Source organism: Camelus bactrianus, chromosome X (genome assembly GCF_048773025.1).
Source record: "Camelus bactrianus isolate YW-2024 breed Bactrian camel chromosome X, ASM4877302v1, whole genome shotgun sequence".
NCBI lineage: Eukaryota > Metazoa > Chordata > Mammalia > Artiodactyla > Camelidae > Camelus > Camelus bactrianus.
Window position 1 is genome coordinate 94,071,608 of NC_133575.1, and position 17,238 is coordinate 94,088,845.

Here is a 17,238-nt window from a genome sequence, read left to right on the forward strand (position 1 = left end):
AAAGTATAAATGAATTCTACAGTGTATTCTATTAGCTATGAACATTTAGCATTCTGAGGGGATCAGTATGTTTTACAGAGGAGACTGAGAGCTTCACTTAACCAAACTCTTACTTAACTGATGAGGTTAAGAAAGTTAAAAAATCAGTCTGCAATAGGCCAGTCCAGCCTGAGGTCAATGTTGCGAGGTTTTTGTTACTGGGCTGGAGACCTAGGGGAGTACTTTTGTCTTAGGATAGGTCACTGGTGTAGGGGAAATATAAACATAAAATCTCCTGCAATCTAGTAAAACCTCTCCACAAAATGTAGAAACATAATGAAACAGTAGTATTACTGAATAAGCATTAAACCAGACTGTGATGCTCATCACAGGCAATCACCTAAAGAGATTGTAAAGACAAAAAAGAAATCTCACTCTTCTTATATAACCAAGCAGATAACAATCCATTATATACATGTCAGTGGTCTGTCCAAAGGAGAAATTTCTCATATCTTTTTGATGAGCAGAAAGTTGCATTTTAGAGCTAAATTTCCATAGAGGTGGAAATAGAGACAACTCATCTTGATGTTTTTCAAAGAGATGACTCCCTGAACCCTAAGAATGACATTCTTGGCATGCAAAACTGGCAAGAAACTTATTTACCATTTAAAAATATTTAGCTACATCTCAAAGAGTCAGAGAGAGCATTTATAATCTCAAGTTTTCTGAAGGAAGTGCTAAAAGAAAAGGGAGAGGGAAGAGTTCTTTTCTGCACTAAGGACAAATTTAAATATTTTAGGTTTGTATTTACCCTTAAAATTTTCCCTTTCTATTGCTATTTTCTAGCAAAACTATACAGTTTCTGATTATCTACAGTGCCATTTCTATCTCTCTCCAGCAACAATCTAAGTATTCATGTAAGCTATAGTAAAATATAAAACAAAGCAATTACCAGAATTACAATAGGATGAATTAAAAAATTAGTATATCTGTCTTGGGGAAAATTTGTAAGTATATCATGCCAATGGTGAATGGTTAAAGCAGATTCTTGATTTTAACAATGCACAAAAATTCTCTTTTGTCATACATTAAGTTTACAAACTGCTGTGATGTCTTTATCATTTGTGTATTAATTGAGTATCATTTTGTTGTTTTTACTATAATCCATCCAATCCAAGTCTAATAAGCAGTTTAACTCTGGAGCCTGATAATCTAAAGTTTTAACAGAGTTTTTCTTAAGGCCCAATAAATTCCTCCGAGTTCTCATCAGTCATAGAAGTAACATTAGAATTACAGAATAAACTAGGCCCTCCCACAATTACTCCATCTGCACAAATATTTCTCCCACATGTAAAACATAAAGACACTCATGAGCATTATCTAGTATCATCGTCCTACTATGAGGCTCCCATTGAAGGGTGTATATTAAACTTTGGAGGGGAGGAAAAATAACTTTCCCTCTTCCCTTCAGGTTCTTGGCTTAAACCCCTCTGTAATAAAAGATTAACAGGAGAAAAACTTAACAGAAGTTTAGTAACATGTATACCTCCTAAATACATGGGAGAGACCCAGGAAAACTGAGTCACTCTCCAAAATGGCCCAAGCCTACACCTAATATAAGATTTCCAGCTAAAGACAAAAGCTATTGGGGGTGGGGGGACATGGCAGTTGTGGGAGGTTATCAGGTGAAACACAGAAAACGAGGGTGTGGTTGTTATGCAGATTTAAGTTGCTTCTTTCTCCATTGATAAAAGATTTAATCATCTTTCTCTTCTAGTACAGAAAGGGAGACACTCTTAGAAATGGAGATTTCCCTTATAAAAGTAAATGTCTCTTAGAAAAGGGTAATTTCTATTCTATAATAGCTTTTCCTGTATCTGTTGTTTCTTAAAAATAACCAGCTCAAAGTAATCCTTATACCAAAGAGGCACATTTTGTGGTGGCAAATTCTGCTCCCCTTCAACTTCCAGTGTTGGATGTACATGGCTCTAATCATTTGAAGTCTAGGGGGCAAACCTAACCTATGAGGCGTTTTTCACCTTGGTCTAAGTTTGTAGTTATCCATGGATATTTAATTAACTATTATAATAACATAACAGGCATGTTTATCCATACAAGGAATGGAAAAACTTATATCCCAAAGTGATTAACAGTGACATTAGATCTGTCTTCTGTTGTCTCTTCCATAAATGCTAAATTTCTATTTTTCCGTTAGTCAGATGCTTTTCTATACCACCCTTCCAATTAAACTCATTAAAAAAAATTTTGTGTCAAATCTGAGGCTTGAGTATTTGTATGCATATTAGTTACTTTTACTTTAATATTATTAAAAATTAATAATGAATATGCTTCTATTTTTTCTGCCAATAATCAGATTGTTGGATTTATAAGTCCAGGCCATGTCCATTCTGGGAATATAGTTCAGAGCTGATGAGAAATCTGCTGTGACTTTAGGAACCATTATGGAAGTACAGAAAGAGAGTAGTGTAACAAATTACCCGTTTTGTCTTCTATTAAAATGTGATTATTACAGTAACTGAAATAACCACTAACTCACTATTATACCACTATTCACTAACCACTAACTCACTGTTATACCACTATTCACTAATACTTTGAATAAGATAACAAGGCTGAGAATAGTAACAGGTTCATTACAACACCTCCTTTCAGTTGAGTTCAGTACCAACACAGTTTATTCTAGAAAATTTAAGTTTCAAGTCCTTTGTGGAAACCACAGTCCAGTCCTCTTGAAGAGCTGGTTTCATGCGGGAAGCATGAATCAATCTGGGTTTTCTTTTACTCTGATAGCTTTTTGGGTGATCAACAGCACTTGAAGTGGTCCCTCTGTGTGGTGACAGCCCATCTTCCCTCCAGAACACTTTTATGTAAACTAAATTGCCCAGTTTGATAGGGGTGGCAGACTTCCAGTAGGTTCCTCCAGGCCCTTCTGACTTGCTCTAGGGCTTCTAGGTAAGAGAAAAGCCATTTTAGCTATTGAACATGATTATGAGAGAATTCAGTTGAATCGAGGCAGAGAAGTGATTTCAAACCCAAATTCACAATCCTGCCAAATGTAAGCTCAAAGAGAGAAAGAGAGAGAGAGAACATTAATGCTTGCAAGAGCACCTCTACCTTTTAACAAAGCTAGTGGTAAATCTCTAGGCCATTTTATCCATAGATTGCTGAATCTTAGCCAATGAGTGTGAGTTTTCAGTCTTCCATTCTACCTGGAGTATGATACCTTTTAGGAATCTGCAAACATAATCTACATAATTCATGGATAGTGGTGGACATAAAATGACTTCCTCCATCTGATTTAGTAAGCTCTGGGGTCCCCTAAAGTGGGGATTATGTGCATTAAGAGAGATTTGAACTCACTGCCTGGGCACCTGCTTTTGAAAAGGGAAAAGACTAGAGGCCATTCAGACATCATACATAACACAACTAGACAAACTCTCTTACCTTCCACAGGCATTAATTCTATGAAATATAACTGCCATCTGGTTCCTGGCAAAGTTGGTCAAGGAAAACTTTCTGCACCTACCTTGGGAGTGGTCTGTAAAGAATTCTGCTGGCAAATAACAAATCTCTTTAATACACTTTGAATAATTTAATCATTCTGATAGATGGAGTAAGAGTCTAGGGCCTTTAAAAAAAAAACCCTCTTCAGTTTGATTTTGTTAACATAATAATTAATCAAGCGAATAAAGTCTTTGATACAGGAATTTGTTAGTAATTCCTATAGTCCAGTTGAATTTTTTTTAGCCCCTCTTTCAATCCATTTTTTTCATTTCCCTTTGTGAAGCTTGTTTTTGAAAATGAACAGAGGTTTTTAGTATTACAAGTGGGGCTTCTAAATTTGGAGTCTGTCATGTTTTAACAGCAGCTTTTACAGCTCTTTCAGCAAAATCATTGCCTTTAGAAATTTCGTCATTTCGCCCTGTGTGAGCTCTACAATGGATTACTGATAATCTGAGTAGGCAGTTGTAAAGCCTCTGACAAACCAGCTTTCAATTCTCCATGAGATGTTTAAGTTCTCATAGAAATCAAGAATCATCTATTTTTTTTAAATTTGCTCTGTTGCATGACAGACACCAAACACATATTTACCATTAGTATATATATTTGCTTTTAATTTAACTAGGAATTTCAGCTCTGGTAACTGCTATTAATTTACCTGCTCGTACCAACTTAATTCCAGACAAAACATAAGCTTCATGGTAAGTCACCACAGTATAGAAAACTTTAAATTGGCCACTTTTGTCTTGAGTAAATGACCCATTAAGTAAACATGAAATGTGCCTTTTGAAAAGGATTATCCAATAAATCAGACTGGGGTCTAGTGTTTTCTTCTATTACCACTGTACAATCATGATCGTCTATTTGATTAGGATCTGGTAAAAGCATAGCAGGTTTAAGAGATTGCATCTTCTAAGCACAATGCTAGGAGTGGATAATAGTGCTTGTTCGTAGTCTGACAGTGCACCAGCAAATGCTGGGTGTTATGCACTTGTAAGATAACTATCACCACGTAAGGGATACTCAAATTAACCACCCGATGCCAGGGCTTTAGCCTTTCAGGAAGTGCAGTGGCTATCGCCACACTTCAGAGGCATCTGGGCATTCCCAGTGCCAGAGCACCCAGATCGGTCTATTCTAATTCCAACCTTAGAGTTAAAGTTCTACTAACAGTACCTTTATTTTCAGGACAAAAAATGGAAAGGTTTTACAAAATGTGGAATTCCCAACTCTGGGGAAGAGACTATAGCCAACTGCAATTGTTTAAATGCCTCTTGTGATTCTAGGGACCAAACCATTGGATCTGAAGAATTATCATGCAGTTGCATTGTCAGAGGTTTTGCCTGCTCTGCAAAAACTGGAATTCACTGTAACATTATTACTCATTTTTTTTCAGTTTGGCAATATTGCTTACTCTTAAGCTCCTGTGAAGTCAAAGTACTAATTTTGCATTATGCTTTAATTTTTGATGCTGCCGGAAAGTCATCTATATATTGAATAATTATAGATCCTCCTGGTGGGACACATCCCTATTTTCTTAAGTGACTAGGGAAAACAGTGTAAGGGTCCCAAAACCTTTTTGGACTCTTCTAACTTCATAAGACTTACTTATGACTCCTTCATAAGTAAAACCAAACAAAAATACAGACTCATTTGCTATAAGAAAAGGGAAAAAAATAGAATATGTATCAACTACAGCGAAAAACTTCATGGACAATGGTACTAAAGTCAGAATAGTTGCAGGGTTAGGAATTATATAGATTAATGCAACAGAAAATTTATTTACTTCTTTAAGATATTATACAAATCTGTATAGTAGTCAACTGTATCAAATTTATCTTTTTTCTTTACTAGAAGTATAGGAGTATTACAGGGTGAGCACACTTTTAAAAGTATCCCTTTTCACTCCTAATGTTTTATAGTTACTTTTATTCCTTCAAATCCAGTTCTAAACAAAGGATATTTTGTTTTACACATGGCCATGGCTTATGCTGTTTGTAAGCTATTTACTGTTCTCTGTTTGAAATTAAACCAAGTAATAGCCCAAAGCAATGCATCAGTTTGTTTCAGCCCTGGCACGTAGTAACCAAATCAGATGATTTTCTCCAAGGGAGCTCAGCAAACACTCCAGCTGGAGTACAGAATATGGCAGCCTTAAAATTGCACAGCAGGTCTCTCTTGAATAGGTTAACAGGAGAATCAGGAGAAAGTAAGAAAGCATGCTCCTCAGTCTGAGAAACAATCTGTATGGGAATCACTGAGGAAAAGGAACAGTTAGAAGGCTGACATGAAATACCAACAACCTGTATTAATCTATCACTTAGATGCAAAATGAAACATTGACAAGTTAATTGCAGAATAAGTAGCACCAGCATCTACTGGAAAAGGCAAGGATAGGTTAGCCTGAGGGAAAGTTATTGAAGCATATGGTTTGCCAGTTCCCATCTCTGAGATTTCCCCAGTCTGTCAATTTTGAGCCATTTGCCAATTATCTCCTAGGTAAGGATTTTGTCCTTTTGGGTTTTCTTGATTCCCTTGCTGCAATTTTTCCGCCTCCTGGAGTTTCTTCCTACAGTCTCTCCTCCAGTAGCATGGCTTTTTGCGATAATGATGTACAATTTTCCCTTCTTCCTTTGCTCCCTGCATAGATTGACTAGAGTAGGATTATTCCCTCCAGTAAATAGTTTAACTGAGCAGCTAACACTTTTTCCCCACGTTTTTGTCATTCTCTGTATTGCCACAAAACTAAGTAGCTGCTGTTAAGATTTGAGTAACGGTCTGTCCTTGCCACCCTATTACCCTTTCCCTAACGTGAATTTGGATAGTTGGTAAGAGAGCCAAGACAAAGCTGTATAGGACTAGAGGGTGATTTTGATCTGCCCTTGGATCCATGCCAGCGAATTGTGAGAAAGAAACACATCACTGATAGAAATCATTGGGGACGCATCATTAGCAGAAAGGCTTTAAGTATGGCCATTAGCAACACTTCTTGATAGGTTTTTAAAGCTCTTAATTCTTCCACAGTTGTAGTGGGCAGCCAATAGCTTCCCTTGGCCACTATACCCACTGAGGTGGGTCACCTTCTAGTCCCCAACATGTTTGCTCTACAGCCTAAGTGAAGTCTGCTGGTTGCAGAATTCCCTGTAGCAGCCAGTGCACATCCCCGTATGTGGGGCTACAAACTGAAAACATGATGTGGAGTACTTCTGTGAGTCTTTTGGGGCACAAGAAAAGAAATCTTTAAATGACTAATATCAGCTGATGAGAAAGGCATATGGATTACCTGGGAGGCCTGGGTAGCTTTTCCATGCCATCAGCTTCGCAGGTGATCTGAATAGGAAGGGCTGGTTTCCCTTATATTGAGACAAGAAAAATGTAGGATTGTATGGCACTTTCTTTTCTTTTCCCATGTGGCTATTTATCAGGCCTAACACCTTTGTCTTTTCCCATGTGGCCAGGGCAGCTACTCCATCCTGTTGCCTTTATATAGGGACACAGTCTTTTATCCAAATACTCGTCTGTTCCCCAATCACATTTCTCCATCCTGTTTGCTCTTCTAGCTACATGGTGTTTTTGCTAAGAGACTCCTAGAGGTGGATTCAAGGGCTGAGACATGAAGAGGACTCAGGCTAGGACATGAGGCACAGAAACGTGCCCTCCTCAAGCAGGGCATATAATTCATTATCAGCTCGAGAAGCTGTGCACTTGTCTCTCCTTGAAGGGAAATCTAATGGAAGGAGCCACCCATCTAAAAGATCACTGCCTTCTTCCCAGGAGTCAACTTGATGTAGGGAAAGATGAAGAGAGCTGGAACAATAGAGAAAGCAGCTCTATGTAAGAGAAAGTGACTTTAACTCTTGCATTTCCTCTTGATTTCTCTGAACCATTCCTTCTGGTTATCAAATAATTTTTCACTTTCTCCTCAGAATGATAGTCATCTCATAAATACCAATAATTTATATGCTTGGAATGAGGCACTTCTAAGAACCCTTTTAAATGTTAATTTGTCCAAACGAAAAGACAGTCCTCAGGCCACTGTAAGACTGGTTTCTCAGTCTTACATCCATTCCAAATGTGACAGAGGTATTAGCAATTTAAGAAAGACCCGTGATAACATTTCTGGCTTCCCCTATTTTTCTACCATCAAAGTCAATGGTGATCCTGACAGGATTTTAGAACTGGTATCACCTATAATAATAAAATCTTGAATTTGAAGGAGGTAATTCATCTGGCTAGTATTCCAAAAGAGTGGAGAGCTAGAAAGGAGAATTTTTGTAATTCAGAGTCTCTAACATGACTGTTGCATGGCCACAAGACCTTTAGCTGACTCATTCAATTCAGAAATTGCCAGATGGATCCTATCCTCATTGCCAAATTGTTGGGGAAATAACAAACATAAAATTTCCTGCCAATCCAATAACACCTCTCTATAAAACATGGAAAAGGATGAAATAGTTTTATTAATTGATAAGTATTAAACCAGACTGCGATGTGCAGCATAGGCAATCTGCTAAAGAGGTTTGTAGGGGAGCAAAACTGCCACCCCAAAATATGCCTCTTTGGCATGAGGCCTAATTTAGGCTGGCTATTTTTGAGGCTCAAAAGACTCTTTGGGCCTTAAAGGAAATTTTGACCTTCCCTCAACTGCCTAAAAGAATTTAGATAGAGGGCCTGTTCCTGGAGTAGTTATCACCAGAACTGTCTGCAAAGAATGTGGGCAAGGTGTGGTAGGGGAAGCTCTAGGCAGGGCCTAAAGATCCAAGTCTACCCTGTGTCCTATTGTCTCTGCATGGCTCAGCAAACATGTGTTCACCAAACATTTGCTTTTCTATCTCCATATGAATTGCCTTTCTCCTCTTTGAACTCCCAAACCATTACCCCTATCCTCTTCTTTTTTAGCTGAAGATGGTATTGCAGGTGAAGGCTTCAGCCATTTTGGGGAGTTCCTCAGTTTTCTTGGGTCTCTCCCGTGTACACATATTATTAAACTTTCGTCTGATTTTTCTCCTGTTAATTTGTCTTATGTCATTTTAATTCTTAGACCAGCCAGAAAAACTTAGAAGGGTAGAGGAAAAGTTCTTCCTCCCTGATATTCAGAGACAAAATAGAACTCTCACCTTTTATATACATGTTAATGTGTTAACAAGTATGTTTTATATATGTTAATCCATGACATACACATTAATTGTATATATCTAAAAAATAAAATTTCTCATCTTTTTTTTTATAAGCAAGAAATTACATCTTGGAGCTGAACTCTCAGAGAGGAAGGCAGGGCACCACTTAGTGTTCACTTTTCAAAGAAATGGCTCTTAGGACCCCAGGAATGATATTCCTGGGATGTAAAACTGCAAGAGGCTTTATTTAGTTTTGAAAGGTTTACATACATTTCAAAGAGGCAGAGCTACCATTTATAATTTAATCTTTCTTAAGGAAATGCTAAAAGAAAATGGAAGGAGGAAAGTTCTGTACTTCTTTGCACTAGGGAAAATTTTAATGTTTTTAGATTTTATTTACCCTTACATTGGCAAGAAAAAAATCAAAGTCACAGTGCTAGAGGGCCTGAATATCTAATATATTACTTGGATAGGGACTCACGTAGGAAGAAGAAAAGGCCTTAGTAACTGGAACTAGAGTATGAGGTGAGCACTGGCTCTCAGGTGTTAAGAACAAAACAACAAAATGGAGTTACTTACGCTAAGCCCCAGGTCACCAAACTGAGACTTAATTATAGTTTTGGCTCTCCCAGAAATGGAATCTCAGCCCAATTAGGAATCACCTTATCAGCACTATTTAGGTAATCTGCCTAACTAATCCCTGCCACCCCCTAAAGGAAAGTAACCTTGCAATAACCAATCTGCTTCCTTGTTCTTTTCTGCCTGTAAAAGTCACTCATTTTATACAGCTCCTCGAAGCTCCTTTCTATTTGCTAGATAGAATATTGCAGATTTAAATTGATTTTTACTCAAATAAACTTAAAATTTTTTATATGCCTCAGTTCCATCTTTTAACACAGTAAAGGGGCAGTGCCCCATTAAAACTGGAGCATAAGATCAGGGTTGGAGTAGCAAGAGGGATTTGATGCTGGGTTAGACAGATCTGGGCTAGAGCTGCTTAAACACTTATGATTTGTGTGGCGTGCAGGACTCAGCCTGCAGATGGTTTGGGTCACAGAGCCTCAGCTTCAGTAAAGGAAAAGCACTCTGGGCCCAGAAACAAGAATGTTAGAAGATACAAGGAGACAGATTTTGTGTACAGAGGGCTTATTGTTTTTTACAACCATATTGAAATTTATTCCTTTTACCCAGGTTAACAAAATACATTACAAGAAAAACTAAACATTGGATTTGAGAAAAACAACACTTTTGAAAGTAGAACACCCCCCCGCCCTCCCCCACCCCCAGAAATAATATTGCAAATGGTCACTTCTGGGTGAATTTACCATACTAGAGGAACAAAGTTGTTAAAGCATAGCTATTCTCAACGAAGCCACTTATCTCCACTATAGTAAATATTTAAAATCATTCCCAAGGTCAAGGTTTTAAAACTTAAGAGACAAGACTTTGAGTGTTTTATAGCCACTTCTGTAAGAGTTACTTTTCCTTCCCCAAATGGTCAAAGCTTAGTTTAGAAAGTTGATAATACTTTCCCCCTCCCATCATAGCTTCTGTTTGAAATACTATTATTGGTAATATGGTTTATATCTTGTCTGAACTTGGAAATGTAGTCCAAGAAGTGGGGTTTGAGAAAGGCAGACCCTGCTTTCATGGAGGAAGGGGTGGCCCTCTGAGTGCAGGCCACATACCATGACTTACTTCCCCTAGTTATATAAATGGATTCTCAGAGTTCCTTGATCTTCAGTAAACTAGGGTAAAGAGTGAGCATTATAATGATGAAAATAGTGTGTACTTACAGATGACTATCTGTTGAGGTGAGGCAGGTCCTGATGGAAGATATTTCATCTAAGGTGGCATCAGAGCAGTAATAGGTCCATGGAGAGGGTGGTAGAGTAAGAGTCACTGATGTACCTGAAGTTTGGCTATGAATCAAGTGAAAAGTACCTGGGAAGGATGTGGCATTTGATGAGTATTGATGGCAAAGAAGGCAGTGTAGCACAGAGTGCTCCTGTGGAGGCATAGCATGATGAGAGGTCAGTACCACTGGGTGACCCTGATATTCAGGATGACAGCAGTTGCGGAGGCAGGAAGTGGTAGTTCTCAAGTTCTTGGATTTGAGTTATTCTTAACAGAAGCAGTTATTAAATTGCTATGTTTTCTTGTTGAAATACATAGGTTTCCTGACTCACTGAAAGAGGTAGAGATGAAGCCATGGACAATTAATTCTGCTGGAGGAGCACTAGTATCTTCTTGTGGCTGATAATATGGCTTGTGCTCACACACTACAAAGGTGGTGGTAGTATCAAAGTATTGCTTTGGTGGAATATGGTTCATATGATGCTTGTCTGGAGTTGTTATAAAACAATCAGATTTCAGTTAGTGGTGGGACAATATGCAGAGTGAATATTTTCCAGTTAAGTATGGGCAACGGGGTTTTTAGCTTTCGTATGGCGGTGGTTGATATGAGCCTCTAAATCGCTTTGAGACAAATAGGACTTTTTACATCCCTGAACAGCGCTGCACGTGAATAGAGAACCTAACGTATACTTCTCAATTCACATCACCGGATTACTACAATTTGGGCACCTCTTATCGCCTTCTTCTCCATGTAAAATAGCACAGGGATAGCAAAAAGCATGCTTGCATGGAATCATCCGCCCATAGAGTTTAATTGGTAATTCACACTTGTCACAGAAATGAACTGGGGTATCATCCTTTTCACTTAAGATGTTTACCTGAAAGTCCCAAGAAAGCTCTTCAGTAGATCTTTGGTCATTTCTAAAAGATTCGCCCCCGCGAGACTCATTCTGGTTCTCGGAGCGGTCGGGTCCTTCGGCGCCCGCCATGATTCAGCTCGCGGAGCACAGTGGGAGCGGAAGTCAACCTTACTGGTCCGGAGCACATGCGCCCTGCACTTTCGAGCCAAGGAGGCGGAAGTACAGCCAGGTCACCCCCTCCCCGTTCTTACCTACCCTCATTCCAGGGAGAAAGGCAGAAGGGGAAAGAGCAAGTATTTGAAGAGTTTTGATGCTGAGGTTGCTTAGGCTGCTCTTACTATGCTTCCGGGGAAAAAAAGAAGGCTTTTAATTGGGAAAAAGATTAAGAGAGCGTGCATGTAAGTGCAAGCCCGCTCAGGCGCGGTAGTTCCTGAAGGCAAAAGCTCGAGGCAGGTAAGGCAGTCCGCTAGCCCTTAAGGTTTTTTTAAACAATGCAGTGCTTTGCTTTTTGGAGGTGAAATCGCACCCATCATAAGAAATGTTTAAATAGAGACGGGAAAGCTTCTAGTCAGAGATGCTATAGATCTAGCTTCTCAAACGTTTGTGACAAAGTGCCCCTAATGGTAGAGAAGAGTAAACGTCACTATAACTATGAGAGTAAGGGTGGGTGTGTGCGCGTGCGCGCACTTGCATCCGCACGCAAAATTCTGAGTACTTCTGAAAACAGGATATTTCTTTGAATAGTTGTACTTTATATGACTTACATGAATGTAACTTCCTGTTTCAGAATGTTTGCTTGAATAAAAATACTGCTTTTGATTACCTAGTTAAATTACTTGAATCTCTCCCTGTCCCTAAAGTCTGAGTACTAGTGAAATCCCCGGTTACTGTGCCAGGATATGTGTCAAGTCTCATAGCACACTGCATTATCTCCACTCAGTGTTGGTCCACTAGTTTGTGATGCATGGTATAGAGTGGCTCCCTCACTAAGTACAAGGTCATCCAGTAGGACTTGGAAATCCTTTTTATACAGAAGCCTTTAGAATGATATTGTATATAAGAGTGTTTATCTGTGTATGAAAGTTCAAAGTTAAAAGCCCCAACAAATTAAGGAGGTGATTAGTCACATACAAAATGCCTTCCCATATCCCCCAATTTTTTCATTTTGGTTCTATAATTTTTTAATTTGGTTCTTTAATATTACAGTTTCGTGGTCTATTTGATGTATGTTTATAAAGCATTAACAACTTGGAGGAGTGACTTTAGTAAAATAAAAAATTAAGGGGCAAATAATCAGTAGTGATGATTACTCAAAGATGGATATGAAGTGTATTAGAAATGATGATATTTGTTTATGGAAAGAGAAGACTGGTTATACAGAAATGTCATTTGCACCCACCTTTTGGGAACCTAGTCTACTGTAAAGTGAGGCTTACTCTTCCATGTGATACATTTATTCCATACTGTCCAGAATAAGTGTTCTCATTCTCATTTACAAAGCAGCTTTGCAAAAGAAGTGATGAACTACCATGACCAAATATGCCAAATATACGATTAAAAAATAGAGGGTAGGTCAGTGCAGAAAATTGCCCTCATTAAGCAGATTATTTGTCTCTGTTGAAACGCCAAGGCACAGTCAAAACTGACCTTTGCCAAAAAGACAGTTAGCAGGGATGTTGCACCAGGTTGAAAATGCTACAGAGAAAAGAAAACTAAATTAAAAGCCATAAAAACATTTTTTTTTGATGGCCTCCATTTAGATACTGGAATTGCCAAAGCATACAGCTAGATTAGAATATTTTTTCAATAATACTCCATGATTGATGCTGGGGAAATTTTCATATTTGCTGACACACTTTATATATATATATATATATATAGCCAGATACAGCATCTTACCAGAGAATGAAGGAGCAACAGAGATAGGGTTAAAAAGAGTAATAGACTCCCTTTTGATATTGGAAATGATCATGAAGTTTACAGCTGGTTGAAAGAAGAGATCAAAGGCAGAGGCTTAGGGAAAAGTTACTTCTCTTTATCTATTTCATTATTGATGAATTCTTGAAAAGTTGCTTATAAGTAGGTATCAGTTTTCTCATCCTGACTTATAATATCGTTTCATGACTGTCTTGTCTTTATTCCAAATCTGTCATCTGTGGGCAATGGCTACTGATACTTAAGCTTTTTTTAAAAAATTGAAATATAGTGGCTACTGCTATTGAGGCTTATAATTTCTTTGGCCTTCTGCCAAATAACTAATGTCATACAAGCAAATACATAAGTGTACAAGGGGACCTTGTGACTCAATGTACACCCTTCTTTCTGCAAAATAATCCTGCTTGAAATGAAGTAGTTCTTAAACCTTTTTCTATATTCAGAAGGGTGCAGCTGCTCTGAGTGAAGAAGCCCGAAGTCTTACCTCCTTAACACTCCCACAGCTCTGGCAGCCTTTCACCGCCTCCTATAGTGGCCTTTTAGGCAGTTTAGTGGAGCTCCTCAGACAGATATTTTCTAAGTTGATGTATGAAAGGTTTATAATGACCTATGTCATCTATACTAAAGAATCACAGATGAGTACCCACATATCTAGCAGCTAGCGTAAGAAATAGAGGATTATCAGTGCACATGAAAGCTGCTACACCCTCACGAGAAGAAAGCACTATACTGAACTGCGTGTTCATCATCCTCTTGCTATTTTGTTTTTAAAAACCACATATGTATATATCTTTATATAAAATATTGTTTACTTTTGCATATTTTTCACTTTGTAGGGATGGAATAATACTGTGACTTTCTTTATTCCCTTAACGTTATATTTGAGATACTCATATTAATACTTGTATTTTATTCATTTTCAGTACTGTATTCTATTGTATGAATATATTATAATTTTGTGAAGTTTTATTACTCATTTCACAAATATTGAGTCTAATAAGTTCCAAGCACTGTTCAAAGTGCTGGAAAACAGCAGAGAACAAAACAATTTTCTTTTCTCTCATTTGTTTAGTGAATATAATATGTATATTCTAACACTGGTTTCTAACACTTCTTTGCCAAACAGTAGCAAATTTCAAATTGATTCAAACTTTCCACTTTTATATTTTTCCTATTGATGAATATTTGGTTTGTTCTCAGGTTTTGCAGTTGTAAATGCTTCTACGGAACGTTGTTGTACATGTGTTTTGTACACATTTAAGGATTTTTTTTTAAGGTATCTGTTTAGGAGTGGAAGTACTAGATTATAGAGAATATAGTGTTCATACCAGTTTTCAGCAGAGTGCAGAAGTTTTTGTTGCTCCTCACCTTCACCAACACTTCATAGTAATACTTTCATTACAAATTTGTTGGTTGTAAAATTAGTATAATTATGTTTATATTTTGTATTTTTCTGATTACAAGTGAGATTTAAGTAGCTTTTCATTTTTTTAACATTTTTTATTGATTTATAATCATTTTACAATGTTGTGTCAAATTCCAGTGTTCAGCACAATTTTTCAGTCATTCACCGACATATACACACTCATTGTCACATTTTTTTCTCTGTGAGTTATCATAACATTTTGTGTATATTTCCCTGTGCTATACAGTGTAATCTTGTTTCTCTATTCTACAATTTTGAAATCCCAGTCTATCCCTTCCCACCCTCCACCCCCCTGGTAACCACAAGTCTGTATTCTCTGTCTGTGAGTCTATTTCTGTCCTTTATTTACGCTTTGTTTTTGTTTGTTTGTTTATTTTTGTTTTTGTTTTTTAGATTCCACATATGAGCGATCTCATATGGTATTTTTCTTTCTCTTTCTGGCTTACTTCACTTAGAATGACATTCTCCAGGAGCATCCATGTTGCTGCAAATGGCATTAAGTTGTCGGTTTTTATGGCTGAGTAGTATTCCATTGTATAAATATACCACCTCTTCTTTATCCAGTCACCTGTTGATGGACATTTAGGCTGTTTCCATGTTTTGGCTATTGTAAATAGTGCTGCTATGAACATTGGGGTGCAGGTGTCATCCTGAAGTAGGGTTCCTTCTGGATACAAGCCCAGGAGTGGGATTCCTGGGTCATATGGTAAGTCTATTCCTAGTCTTTTGAGGAATCTCCACACTGTTTTCCATAGTGGCTGCACCAAACTGCATTCCCACCAGCAGTGTAGGAGGGTTCCCCTTTCTCCACAGCCTCTCCAGCATTTGTCATTTGTGGATTTTTGAATGACGGCCATTCTGACTGGTGTGAGGTGATACCTCATTGTAGTTTTGATTTGCATTTCTCTGATAATTAGTGATATTGAGCATTTTTTCATGTGCTTTTTGATCATTTGTATGTCTTCCTTGGAGAATTGCTTGTTTAGGTCTTCTGCCCATTTTTGGATTGGGTTGTTTATTTTTTTCTTATTGAGTCGTATGAGCTGCTTATATATTCTGGAGATCAAGCCTTTGTCGGTTTCACTTGCAAAAATTTTCTCTCATTCCGTAGTTTTTCTTCTTGTTTTACTTCTGGTTTCCTTTGCTGTGCAGAAGCTTGTAAGTTTCATTAGGTCCCATTTGTTTATTCTTGCTTTTATTTCTTCTAGGAGAAAATTTTTGAAATGTATGTCAGATAATGTTTTGCCTATGTTTTCCTCTAGGAGGTTTATTGTATCTTCTCTTATGTTTAAGTCTTTAATCCATTTTGAGTTGTAAGTAGCTTTTCATTTATAATTCCTCTTTTGTCAAACACCTGTTCATGTCATTGGGCCATTTTTCTATTGAACAATAATGTATATTTTTCTTTATTAATTTATAGGAGTTCTTTATATCTTTTTGATACTAATTCTTTGCCAGTTATATGACTTAACAATTGTCTCCTAAGTTTGTAAATTGCCTTTTAATTTCTTTTTGGTGTCATGTTATAAACAAAAGTTCTCAATTTTGATGCTTCAGACTTACCAACCTTTTTCTTTATGATTAATGCTTTTTTTTGATAGACTTAAAATGTTTTCCCTAACCTGAGACCACAAAGAATGTTTTCCCTTACAACTTTTTTTTTTAAGTTTGGCCTTTCAAATGGAGTCGTCTTTAATTGATCTGCAACTGATTTCTGTATGGTGCAGTGTAGGGATCCAGTTTTATTTTTTTCCTTCATATACATAGTTATCCCAGAGCCATTTATTCAATAGCCCATTCTTTCCCTTCTGATCTTCAGTGGCTAACTCTGTCATATATCAGTTTTTCATATACCTATAAGTCTGTTTCTAGATTCTCTTTTTCCATTCCACTGGTCTATTTTCCTAACTCATCTTAACTCCTTTGGGTTGATAGTTTTAAGATTTTGGAGAGGGAAGCCAGTCTCCTCAACTTATTTTTCAGGATCTTGCCTATTCTTGGCCATTTGCTCTATCAAGATATTTTAGGTTGGTGGGATATTGGAGAGAGGGATGAAGTTGTTAAGGGAAAAAAGGGGAGAAGGTGGTTTACAAATATACATTTGCTCGTCCCACAGTTACTCTTAAAGGCAGCCCTGCTTTTGAAGCCTGATATTGTCAAAGACCAGAAAAGCTGCCTGCATAAATTTGCAAAGGGTTAACATCATTTTTGTTTCTTTTACTTGTAGAACGAATTTCTTTGACAGCTCGCTGTTTCTTGGGATGAGCAGTATAGCATTAAAAGCATGGCCTCGGCTGTTAGGCATACTTCTGTTTTAAACTCCTGCTCTGCTACTTACTACCTGTGTGACCTTAGGCATAGTACTTAATCTTTCTGAGACTACCATTTTCTTTTTGGTCTGTGAATGGTGGTGGTGGTGGTGATGATGTTAATAATACAATAGTAATTACTATTTACCTACTGTGTTAGTTTTCTATTCCTGCTGTAGCAAATTACCTTAAACTTAGTGTCTCAGAACAAGACACATTTATTATCTTCTGGT

The 17,238-nt window shown here is 37.5% G+C and overlaps 1 long non-coding RNA gene and 1 pseudogene across 12 annotated transcripts in view; one reads left to right on the forward strand and one right to left on the reverse strand.

Moving 5' to 3' along the window:
* Positions 1-17,238, forward strand: part of LOC123619413 (uncharacterized) — an 874,904-nt gene that overhangs the window by 44,757 nt on the left and 812,909 nt on the right. The gene's annotated exons all lie outside the window — the stretch shown is intronic.
* On the reverse strand, positions 10,411-11,464 carry LOC123619417 (E3 ubiquitin-protein ligase Hakai pseudogene; annotated as a pseudogene).